Genomic DNA, 13,739 nt, shown 5'->3' on the forward strand with positions numbered 1-13,739 from the left:
TTATAGAAATTGATTTTTGATGTGGAAGCCTCTGTGTTCTTCAGGGAAGTGCCACTCCAGTCTGTATACACTGTGGAAAGGAACGCCTAGGTATTTTTATTTCATGAGATTCCTTGTAATATTCTTTTCCAGTTCAGGTATCAGGCTCTCAGTGCTAAATGAATGCCAGCCCTTGTCATCATTTTTCACATTTCTTACTCCATTTTGTATAAGGAAGAAGCCCTTTCCTAATCCCTTGTGTGTGCTTAGATGAATGTTTAGGCCTATAGGAGCAGACCTTAGAATATTATTTCAACTTAATTACTTTATTAATTATTCCCTTGTTTTGCCTGTTTCTTCTTGGGAAAGTTACATTAATTCATATTTCTATAAAATTTTCCACCTGACTGAATTTTGAATCTATTAGCAGTATGTGGATGGTTCTAGGAATTTATTTTTTTCCTGTAATGCACTGGTTCTTTGCACTTTATTTTTCAGTTTCGGGGTAAAGCATCTACTCGACTTCTTTTTGAGCCTTCCCCGTATCTCAGAGATGAGGATTGCTATTTCCATTTTCAGATGGAGAATGAAGGCGAAGATGTGTTAACTTCCCTTTTCAAGTCTCCTTAGCTGCTCACACCCAAGTAGAGAGGATTCAAGCTCTGTCTCGGCTTCTCCTGTCACTCTTTTCAGCTAGTGCCATGCTTTTGGCAGAAATCTCTCTCATCATTTTTTGCTCTTTCTCATGGTTCTCCTTCATTTGGGCCTGAGAATTGATTTTATTGGAAGGTTTAAAACTGTGTGCAGGTCACTGCCCACCATCTCCCCCACTCCATATAGGCAGTTTCCTGGGCCTGTCTTGAGTTGAATAAATAGATCTGGTTTATTCTGGGGCTTAGTGGATCTGAAATGCATTCACTGGTTTTTATACCGATGATCTCACCTCCGACTAAGGGAAACATTGTAAACAGAGAAGCTATCCAAGGGAATACTGCTATCTCATGCATTCAAATGAAGTAATTCAAGCCTAGCTCTCCTAGGAATCTTTAGACCTTGATGAGATTATATTTGCATTAATGCTGCTATGAAATTCAAATGTTTAGGCCAGTACAAGGGTGTTGGGAGGGTAATGAGATGGATTAAGGAAAGAAACATAATTTGATCAGGTAAATCTCTTAATGAGCTCTCTTAGATGGCAAAATTAGGAGAGGAAAAAAATGATGTGGGCTGGACAAATAAAATAAAGGTCCTGAAAGATGGAGAACAAATTCAAGGTTGTATGATCCTTTGTAACTTTTTTTGCTTCTGAGATTATTACAATGTTCTTCTGTTTATGAATTCTATCTACACATAAATGAAGCTGTTTAGTCTATTAAAATGCAAGTTTTTTGAGTGCCTACTCTGTCATAGGCACTTTATCACATAATTTAATTTTACAATCATGACTTTCTACAAGAACATTAAGTGTTATCGTGTCTAATACTTTGTTTTTAATTGCTTGTTTAATTGCCTGTTTTCTTAATTAGAATCTAAGTTCTAAGTTCTACGAGGCAGAAACTTTCTTACAGGTCCTTTCTGTAGTGTTGGTTTTTGAGATATGAGTGTCAATCAGTGTACTATGATCATGGTAAATACAGCAGATGAGTGACATACATGGAGACAAGGCTATTGGCTCACAGTTTTGGAGGTTCTGGTCAATAATTTATGTAGTTTGTGTCAGTGGTGAGAGCACATCATGGCAGGAATACATGGTGAACCCAAACCAGTTGAGTAATGAGCAAAGGGAAGAAGAATGAGGCCGGGGCTCACAATCCTTTGTGTTCCCAGGACTAGAACCTCCCACAAGGTTCCTCTGAGAGGTCCCAATGGCACTTTGGACCAACTCTTTAACATGTAGGCCATTGGGAGATGCTGAATTTCCAAACCAGGAAGAGTCACTCAACATTAGATGTGCTGAAGGAATGAGGGCCTCACTCAGAGGCTCTGCATTCTGAAACCTGGAACACCAGGTGACTTCATATTATTCAATCTGTTCAGCAACTTGTTTTGCCTTCCTACATAGTCCAATAGCTAGGATAATAATTGTGTCCAATAGTATTTATTTCATTTATGATTGAATCCTATGTTACCCTATATGACACCTGCTGTCTTTGAATGTTAATGCTCTCTTGTCTTTATTTCTAGTTCTTAGTATTTGCCAAGTCCCTGAAAGGTCAATGTGAATACTACAAAGGAAGAAGGCAAGGCATATCTGAAAAATGTTAGTCAGGCGTTCCTGCATCTACTAGGTACCATAACTGGAAGTGTTGTGAGAACTCCTCCAGCCAATAGCCTTTTAGATACCGGCCCATTTTGGGCATGGTCTGAGGTACTATAAGGGCAGAAGAAAAGCATGCAAGGGCCCCTTTTCTGCTGAATTTGGTTCCCAGCTTCCAGTGTCGACAAACGACCGTGGATCTCTACCCTTACTGTGAGATTTATCCCCAAATAGATAAACCTTTGTTATAGTCCATTCTGGGCTATTGTGGACCACTTTAATATGCCTACACAGAAGGTACTTAATACTTCATCTTGTTCCAAGTTCTCATTCAGCTTTTGGAAACCCAGTCAGTATAACATACCTTTTCATTGAGGCATTAAGTCACTCTTCTTATTAGGATCTGGTGTCTGACATATATCTATATGAGTTTAATTTGTACATTATTTTAAAACCTGCTCTGTGTCATAGGTCTATATTACCTTCTCTGATATTTATGTTAGTGTTCTCGTAAATTCTTGGTGAATCTCAAATAAATATTGGGGTCCAGTCCTTTCAGTTTAAGCCTGTAGCAAAGCAAAGGGGGGTAGTCTTTCTCTCATCATTATGGTTGGATGGGAGTTATTATTGCCATAGTAATGGATACTTCCTCAAGGCATCCTGAAAGTTACAGAGCAATCACATCCTGACAATCATTATAAGACTTTCATATGCTTTAGACATTAGGGACATGAAGCCTTATGTCTTTTATGACCATTCATTGGTGAATTTTGAATACTAAAAAAATAAAATCATCTACTTTAAAATTTAATCTTTCTGGAAAGTATATGTTTCTCCTGATTCTGAATATTTGCAGCAGTTACAGAAACATATTTGTTCCAAATGCTATCATTGGGCTATTATAGAGTAACCTCAGGACAGACATTCAGAGGAACAATAATGATCTAAGAATTTTCATTCTGACCTACAATAGGGAATCATCTTATATACATACTGATCACTCACTGGCACTGACTTCACTTTTGAATGTCACCCCTATGTGTCTGACAGTGGCAGATGGAAAGACTTATTGGTTTTTCATCTTAGTAAGCAAAGTATGGAAAGAACAGAAGTCAGGCTTACACACAGAGACTTTGAACTGTGGCATCTGATCTCCGGATCAGGACCTCTTTCTGAAGCAAATGGATTGCTCTCACTCTCTGCTTGCCACCTAGCACTGAGACACTGCAGGATACAGAATAAGGAGTTACTATGTGCTGAGACGAGGCCACCTTTAACGTATATCATGATGTCTTACCCTTTCCCCAGCAACTGTAATGTGACCTAATGTTCAGATTGGGTCTTTACAGAGGAGATAAAGTGAAATGAGGCCAAAGAGGGACCTTCATCCAATAAGGCTCATGTTCTCATAGATGGAGCTGTGGACATAGACATGTGCAGGTGAAATGCAGCGAGGGAGAGAGGAGACTGCCTCTGCAAGTCTAAGAGGGAGTCATCTCGGGGCAGACTTGTTCCCTTATAGACTTGAGAAGAGGCTAATTCTGCCGATACTGCAATCTCCAGCTTTCCGTTTCAGACACGCATTTCTGTTGCTTAAGCCACACAGCCTGTGGTATTTGTTAAGACAGGCTGAATAAAATAAGATAGGGATGCATTTGTAGATGTCCCTTCAGTGCTGGTAGAGGGTGATTTTCACGTTTATTCTGCCTGTCTTCTGCATGTCTCCTAACCTTTCACAATACTGTGATGATTTGCTTTGGCCGAGTCATTGTGGTCTTGTCTGGTGTGTGGGTTCTCTATCACCTGACAACAAATCACCCCAATATAAGGCAGAGAGCAGCGAACGTGTGTCTCACCCAGCTTTTGAGTATCAGAATCCCAGAGCAGCATCATTTTGGTGGATCTTGCTTAGGTTGGTTCAGGAGGCCCTAGTAAAAGCTGGCTGCGGTGGACGACCATCCTCCAAGTTTATGTATGTGGCTATTGGTAGGGGAAATGGTGTTTTAAATGATAGGACTCCCCTTAAGGATACTTACAATGTGGATTCGCCATGTTTCCAGAGAGTGTCCAGGAAAGTAAGGGATGGAAAGTGACAGTGTCTTTTGTAACCTATGATTGCCAACTGGTCAACCTCTGCCACCAGCTATTTGTAGGAAGAGACCATTTAAGATTTGAATTTTAGGAGGAAGGGATGGCGTAATTGCTGGCTATTATGAGGGGGAAGAACATATTCTTTTGTGGCACAGTTTTAGTTTGCACAAAATTTATCACCTTTAAAGAAAATTGTGAAGCAGACTCTGTTCATTTTGCCTTTACTTCTAGTGAGGCAGGACTAACTATGTCAACTACTAGACATCTAAAATCACTCCATGTTCTTTGGAAAATGCTTTTTGACAATTAGTGAGAAGCAAAACAAGACAAAGAAAACACATCTTGGCTGGAAAAATGGCTCAGTGGGCAAAGTGTTTGTTCTACAAGCGTGAGAATCCAATTCCAAATACCTAGATATCTCATATATATAATCCCATATTCCTATTGTGAAATAGGAGGCAGTAGCTAGAGAAACCACAGAAGCTCATGGACCAGGAAGACTGACATATGCAACTGCAAATAGCAAGATACCCAGTCTCAAGGAAAAGAGAAACTGGAAATATATTCTGACCTAAACACATATATCATGGCACATTGGTGGCAATGCATGCACACAAATGCACAGACATCATACATGGGCGACCAGACTCACACGCACGCATACATATGCATACATACAAATACACAGATATCATACACATGAATGCACATACAAATAAAAACAGTAACAACAGAAATAGCAATCCTCTACATTTTTTTTCAAAAAGTAAAAGAAATGACATATAAAACACTCCCTCTTTATCACCCTCACAGTTTACTTTCTATTTCTGATCTTTTCCATGTAGGACACACCCCCTTGGGCTTGAGCGCTTCCTTAGAAACATTAGCTCCTTCAAGGAGGGAAGGAGGGAAGGGGGTAGGAGTAAGGAGGGGTTGTTCCTCTGGAAAACAGTCTCACCCCATATGAGTCTGACGTGTTTTGTTTACCCTACTGTTCACAAGCAAGCAAAGAGCACCTGCCATGTGGGGCCCATGCTGGTCTCTTCTCCCAATTTCTCCCAATTGAGGTTCTACCCACTAGCTTGCTCCCTTCAGTCCAAAATACAGAAACAAGTTTACATTACTGGGGATGCCCAAAGGCAGGGGCAAGAACTCCATAAGCAAAATTAACTACTTAGTTGACATCCATGGATAGTCAATCCCAGCCATGTTTTCTCCATTGACTGGAAAATATACCAGGCCTGTTTAAACAATGCCAAATATTTACTCCTTTGTGCCTCAGATTGTTGACAAAGATAATGAATTAGGAGAATGGTTTTCTGTCATTGGGCGGGAGTTGGAAACAGCATTTTAGAGCCAGTGTTTCCTAGTAGCTTCACACAATTACCTCACCTGTTTTGGAAGGACAATGAAAGACTCGGAATCAAATGACATGTGCAGGCAGTGGGCTCTGTGTCTCGTTTTCAGAGATATCAGTGGAGCCCCTAACTATTGACCCTGTCTCTGTGTAATAATGGCCCTCCTTTCCCCCGTTACCATTCAGCAACAAGATGGGTATTTCTGAGATGCACTTGTGCATTCATTCAGATTTGAGAATCACACTAAACCAGTTATTGTGTAGGTCTGCTTTCTTCTGCTCATGATAATGCGTCAGGACCAGTGTAGGAACATACGCTGCCTTTTCTAGACTGTCTAGGCTTTGTTATGGAAACCATTGTTAGAAAGGAAGCTCTCTGATGCCATAGGGCATTTTCATAAGTAGAGCAGGAAGAGTGATGAGGTTTTCGTACAGGGTGTTATAGGATGGAGGTAAACCAAGGCCTCTCACAAAGAGACTGGCAGCTTTCCTGGGAAGGCAGAGACAGGAAGCATATGTATTCAGGCTGGGAACATTAGGCCCTGAATGACTAATACATAATTAACCATTTGTTTCATTTAATATAAAAACAAATTTAGAGACAGTTTGGCTTGGATAGAGCTACTACTTATAAGAGAAACGGGGACTGTACAGGGCTAGAAAAGAAAATGGTCCCAGAAGTTTACCTATCTCCAGCTCCCTACTGCAAGGTCTGTCTCCTCAATTATCTCTTAAAAGCAAATCACTTCCACTTGTTGTGAGTGTCAAGCACGCAATATCCAATCAGGCTCCGGGAAGCTGCAGTTGGATACATGACCTCCGTGAACGGACTAAGGGATTTGCCTCCCAAATGTTTGTGAATTTTTTTTTTTTGCTTTAATAATGGATTATGAATTAACATATGAAGATATAGATTGGCATGGTGGCGCATGTCTGCAGTCTCAGCAAGCTGAGACAGGAGGATTACAAACTTAAGAATAGTCTGGACTTTACAGTGAGGCCATGCTGAAAAACAGGTGGCAGTTGAGGAGGGGTGTGCTAAGTTAATGTATTTAAGATGGAAAGTGCCCATTTTTTGTCTCTTGCTAGAAGCCCTGCTAAGTAGCTGAGTGTTCCACAGCATTAGTGCTGCCACCTAGAGGACAGAGATCGTCAGTGATTCACTGCTGGGCTCTTGAATTAAGATTCTCATGGGCCCACGTTTCTAGTTTCCCAGTCTTCAGAGAGGTTTCTCAGACTGCTTTTAGGAGAGCTTGGAGGAATTGCTCCTGATGGAGCCCTCAGAAGTTCCAAGATGGAAGATGGAATGACAATGGTGCCTGTCTATCAGTGGCTGGAAAGGAAGACTATAGACGATGTCCTCAAGAGTGAGGTGGTGATCTGGGACCCAACTGATTCCATTGCAACTGTTTTCATAACAGGGCAGCATCAATTCCAGGAAAACCCAAGGACCCTGTTAGAAGAACAAAATAATCTGCAAGACCCTGATCCATAATTCTTCCCAACTCCCGATCCTCCCTGGGAGCAGAGTCACACCCATGATTCAGTGTTGTGGGAGACACGAGGGAGTTCACACAATGAAGCAGACAGTACTGATTTTCATCTGTTAAGTGGGGAGAAAAAGTGCTCTAAGATTGAGAGATGTCCATTTCGGGAGAAAGTGCGATTTCAGTATGTTCCTCTCTGAGTTAACTTCTGATGTCAACGAAGGGACATAACTTGCAGGATGGTTCTGAAATGCTCCTCATATCTATTAGACACTCAGCAAATGGCAGTTATTCTCAGAGAATTGGATTCGAAAGTCTCTGAGGTAATTTTCTCTTCCATTTACCCTTCTGCCTATATTGGCTCATATTGAACTTCATTCCCTTCATATTTAGGAAAAGCATGCTTCATCTTCTATGTAATGTTCTGAACCAGTATGGCCAATGGCACCCATTTCTCCAGAGCTCACTGATGTGTGGGTGGTAGGTGCTGCGATGAGTCAAGGCTTATTCTTAAGCCCAGCTTTTTGGTTGTTTTAATTTAGTGACTGCTCAGATGCTGAATGTTTTGAGGAGTCCAGGGTAGGCACAAAAACACATTTGTACACAGAGTAACGCTGAACAAAGACATAAAACAACTTATCACGGGAAAGCAGATAAGCACAGAGCTTCCTTCTGTCAGCATGGCAGAATTCACAAGCCTCAGTAAGAAACAGAGTGATCTGCTTGTACTTCACTTTTCCTTGATTTGCATTTGGGGAGAATTGCTCATATTTTATGGCCAGCCAGCGTCCACCGACTGTCTGTCATTATGCATGCAGTCCTGTAATGGGTGCTTTCATGTTTTGTTAGTGCTCTCTTGCATCTGGAGAGAGGCTGGAATTGTTTCCCATGATGTCTGTGAAGAAACTGAGACCCAGAGAAGTGAAAATACTGCATTTATAAAGAAACAATTCTGAATGTTTTGAACATGTAACTTTTCGTTGTTCCCCTTTGGGCATTTGGTGTTTGATTGCAGATGTATTTCAGGAGTGGAATGGGAGCGCTCATCATTGGTCTCATTTGGATTTATTGTGTCAATGTCTTTCCATATTTATTTTCTTAATCTACTCTATCATCTGTCAATCTGCTATCTATCTATGAATTTCCCTCCCTCCCTTTCAGTCATTGTCTATTAACTGTCTATCAACCGTCTATCATCTATTGTTATCTATCCTTCAAGTCTAAATCATTTGATTATTAATTACATATCTTATATAGTAAATATTCTTAAAGTACTTCTATGTGTTTCCTGAGAGAAAAGATGTTCTTCAATATCTCCATAATATGGCTACATATTCAGTAACTTTAGCATCAACATTGTATTCATATGAAATTAAAATTCACCTTCTAGTTTCTCAGATTTTCCAGAATACCTTTTATATGATTTAACTTCTGGCCCAAGGTCCAGCCCTGGAACATGCATTGTACTTTGTTGCTGTGTCCTTTTCGATTGCCAGCTTTGGAAAACTCTTGGGTTATATCACTAACATTAAAAAGAGAAGACAGGTCAAGACTAGTGAGATGGCTCAGTGGGGAAAAGCGTTTCCTCCCAAGGGTAAGGGTTCTGAATCGGAGTCCCAAGCCCACAGGATACAAGGAGAAGACCAATTTCTGCAGGTTGTCTTCTGAACCCCACCCCACTTCACTGTGGCACACACACACACACACACCACACACACAGCATACCACACACACCACACACACCCCACATATACACACCACACACACACACCACACCACACACCACACCATACATACACACCACACACACACCACATATACATACCACACACACTCCACACGTCACATACACACTGCATACATACCACATACTCTCCACACATCACATACACACACCACACACACACACACCACACATACCACATACACATGCACGCCACACCACAGATACACCACACACACACCACATACACACACCACACCATGCCACACACACCAAAACCACACATTATACACACCACACATACACAACACACCATACACACCACACACACACCCATACTCAATAAACAAACAAACAAACAAATCAATGTTATGAGATGAAACAAAACAAAAAAACAGTTACTTTCAAACTTCCCTTCAGTTTGGGTTTGTCCGGTGTGTTTCAAATCAGGATTTTGTGTCTCTCCTGACATGCTGTATCATAAGAACTTGGTTTGCCCCAGTATTGGTAATGTTATCTTTGATCTAGTTTTTCTATGATGGAGTCACCTCTTACTTTTTTTTTTTTTTTTAATGAATCAATATTCTGTTAAAGGTCTTTTGAGGCTGTATAGTTCATTCCTCACTGAAGATTTTTTTGAAGCACATTGTCTTTTATGTATTAAATTAATTAATTGTTTGATCATTGCTGGTATAACTTTCTTATAAGGAATGGAGGTATTATTCTAAAGAGACAGCTGGGACTTTTGTTTTTGACTATCAGACTATTAAAATGATGGTTCCCAGAGAAATGAGATTTTTCTGAGGAATTTCATATTGAGAGAAGAGAAAGACTGAAACTTGAGCCTCCTGGTGGAGTCCCTTGTCTCTCAGAAGGAGATAAAGGCAGTATTGACTTCTCAGAACATCCTGTAGGAGAGAGCACAGACAGAGCCTAGACAAGGATGAGTCAGCCTTGACCAGAACTGCTTAGTTACACATGCCTCTTCCCTTTCAACCTAAATCTCACATCAGGAACCCACAGGCAGACTGAGTTCCACCTGATCCCTTTACTTGATGCTCTTCCTTAGTGGTTATGTTGAAAACAGTGAATAAATCTCTTTCCTTCTTTTCCACTAAAGCTGATCTATTTAATTGGCCAGTTGAGGATGGGAGGGGTTGGGAAAACCTGGTTTGTTAGAGTTTCAAGGACCCAGGCTCTGATCTTAAAGATTCTAGAAACAATGTTGATTACAAAAGGCCATTTCCACACAAGTACATAATAACTTCGAGAATATTCTAACTCACATTTGCCCTCTCAGCCCTTTCTATACTCCCCGATGTCCTTGGTTTTCCTTGTTCCTCTAGATATCCCTTTCCTCCTGCTTTTTTGTAATCTGGACACATGATCTCATGCATCTGAAAAAAAAAAAAACACTCATTTTATTTTAGTTTTGACTAATGCTTTTCCTTGACATTTTAATATAAAGAGTTATTTTTATTTATATTTATAAATTAGGAATTATGTTTCCGTTACTGACAAGTAATCTGCTTGCCACAAATCAAGGGATGACGTCCATCTTTGAACTTAGGATGTATAGTTAAGAAAAAATTGTGTCTGTTTTCTTTAACAGAGGTTATTTCTTTTCTAAAATTTACTTTTTATTTATTTAAAAACAATTTTTTCCATTTTGCATACCAATCCCTGTTCCCCCTCCCTCCCTTTCTATTGTTCCTCCCACCATGCCCTCACTTCACCCCCCCCCCCCATTCCACTTCTCAGAAAGGGCAAGTCCTCCTATGGAGAGTCAACAAAGTCTGACACATCAAGTTGAGGCAGGGCCAAGACCCTACCCCCCAGTATCTAGGCTGAGCAAGGTATCCCTCCATAAAGGAATGGGCTCCACAAAGCCGGTTCAAGCACTAGGGATAAATCCTGGTCCCACTGCCAGTGGCTCCACAGACTGCCCAAGCTACACAAGTGTCACTCACATTCAGAGGACCTAGTTTGGTCCTGTGCAGGTTCCCCAGCTGTCAGTACAGAGTCAGTGAGCTCCCACTAGCTCAGGTCAGGTCAGTTGTCACAGAGGATATTTCTAATTGTGACTTTGGCGCTTTTTCTGGTTTTAAAGTCACTATTAACAATTCGTGCCCAGGTGGTCTGTTGTGGCAAATGGCATTGCTTAAGTCAGTGTGGTGCACTAGCTTTATCTTCTTCCTCAGGCAGTGTGTGTCGCTGACAATCATATATGCCAAGTCTACCAGCTGACATGCAGTAGGTGTTGCACAGCTGAAATTATGGTTCAACACTTGTCTGAAAGGAAGAACTGTTGTTGGATTCAGCCTAGGGGAAACATTTGAGAGCCCAGAGCTTTACTAATTCATGACGTGCTCAACTTGAGCTTTCTGGGGATGGCATATTCCAAAGTGGGTGGAGGTTTCATTCCAAGTGCATCCCAGACACTGCGGTCTACCACAGCTGCACACTGTTGGGGCAGTGTTCTCCTCATGTGTGTCTGTGAGTTCAGCTCACAAAGAACTGATCTGCTGGTTGAAGCAAGAGGAAGGGTTCCCTACCCCGCCTTAGTTTTCACCAGAGAACCATCTAGGAGTGGAGACAGTTTACCACGTTGGACACCACTCTGTAGTAGTGGGAGCAGCAGGGCTGATTCCCCCACCGGGCTAGCTTTACCCGAAATAATTACAGGGAAAGTGTATTCTTTTAAATACTGCTTGGCCCATTAGCTCTAGTCTCTTACTGGCTAGCTCTCGCATCTAGATCAACCCATTTCTAATAATCTGTGTACCACCACGAGTTGGTAGCTTACCAGTAAGATCTTAACCTGCATCCATCTTGGAGAGAGAGCTATGGCGACTGCTCACTGTGTTCTTCCCAGCATTCTGTTCTGTCTACTCCGCCCACCTAATTTTCTGCCCTATCAAAGGCCAAGCAGTTTCTTTATTAATTAACCAATGAAAGCAACAGATAGACAAATGACCCACCTCCATCAGGAGGGAAAGTCAACGTTTCGTATCCAGAGGCAAGGGGACAGGAATGTAAACTGAGCAGGGTGTGAGAAGAAAGCACTAAAGCAAGAAATAAGCACTCTTTCAAGCTATGTGGAACTAGGAACAAGGCTGAGTACTTATCTTTGGTGCAAATGGGTCTCAGTTGTGCTGGCTGTGGCAAGGAAATAACTTTGAGAGGAGGCATTAAGGCAGAATGGCACAGTAAAATAGGGCTGTGAGAGCACTCCGGGGTTTCCTCTAGAAGCGGGTTACTTCCGCGATGGGAATTCTGTTGGCTCTATGGCAAAGATGAACTAAGTGCTTGTCTTTGTTATACTTTCAAGAGAAAACTAAGGGCAAATGCTATTTAGAAGACGGAGAAGTAGTCTGGGTTCCATTTATGTCCCCATTTTAACCATTGCTCCTTTTTTCCTTCCCTTCTCCAAGCTTCCTGTGATCCAGGGACGTGTTAGAGAGGTTAAGAAGTAGCTGGTTACCTGAAAGGCAACCCAGCGATTCAGCTACCCTGGAGTCGTCCTCCACCTGATATATAGTAAAACTTCAAAGTTATGTAGCTGCTTTGAAGTCACCCTCCTCAAACTTTTGTAAGAAACCCCTCACCTGTGTTCCATCAGGAGGACCAATACTCTTATTAGTTTGCTAAGCTAGACTTGTGGTGGTGGATTTTTACTTGGTCTGTATTCTTTTCTGGGTTGTCTAGACATCTGCCTGAATCTTCCCAGGAAAAAGTCAACACAAGATACATCCGGCGAGGCCTTGCTTTAAAAATAGACAAAAAGAAGAGAGAAAGGGAGGGATGGATTCTAGAGTACATTATTAGTTCTACACATAGCCACAAGGCCAGAAAGATTCCTCTAAGGGTTTGCTTCTTTTTCACACATTTCCTCCAAAATCCTTATAGTCTTGTCCTACGTATAAGAACCGATGGAACATTACTTTTAAAGAATAAATGATATTCTATTATTAATTGGCCTGTAATGGTGGTTCTTTCTACAGGCATTATTCAAACAGAAGGTGTATCTCTATTTCATAAATTCACAAAAGTTCTAGCTAAGCAGATTTCGTCCATGCAAGGCTTCATAACTCCCTTAACTCGCAAATGTGCAAGGTGGCCCTGTGGCAGATAAACTGTCGCTCCTTTACCCTGTAGTCCACTGTTGTTTGATTTCCTACCTCTGTCTGCTCCATCCATTAATTTCAAGTATCTGTGGAAACTAGTACACCCAGTATCAAAACAAACAGATGAATTGTTGTCAAAGGTCAAGGTAACATTATTTTTCTGGTGGTGAAATGGTTTCAGCGTGCCATATCCAGCGAAAACAATTTTATCAAACAAATGCTTTAGAAAGTTATCATCTAAATGATGGGGGTGGTGATGTGGGGAAGAGAGGAACTGAGTGGCAGGAGAGGAAGCAGTTATTCACTGACATTCCTTCTCCCGCGCCTTCCACCCCGGGAAATTAAAATCTTGTGGACTATCTGTGAACTCACAACAAAACAAAACAGAACACCCCAAACCAAAACCTGAATACTGAAACAAAGTCCGTTCTTATGCTCTCCTTTGTGGCACAGGTGCTTTGGCGGAGCATGGGTGTGGCCATGTAAGCCTGTCTTCAGTTTCTAGAGTAGATGCGGTGACCACGGAATATGACCTGAGGGTTCCATAGCCTGTTTCTTCACAGCTGTGCCTTGGTGGTGATATGAAGGGCTTACTCTTCTCAACACCACCCTGTTCTGACTCCCGAGCCTAAGAACCAGTGTGAAGAGGAGAGCTATGCTTATTTCGAACTACACTGCAAAGGCAGGAGTCCTGAGGCAGCAGAGCTGGCATATCCAC

The sequence above is a fragment of the Alexandromys fortis genome, unplaced genomic scaffold (genome assembly GCF_014885135.2).
Source record: "Alexandromys fortis isolate MF-2015 unplaced genomic scaffold, M_Fortis_MF-2015_v1.1 scaffold_7, whole genome shotgun sequence".
In the NCBI taxonomy this organism is placed as follows: domain Eukaryota; kingdom Metazoa; phylum Chordata; class Mammalia; order Rodentia; family Cricetidae; genus Alexandromys; species Alexandromys fortis.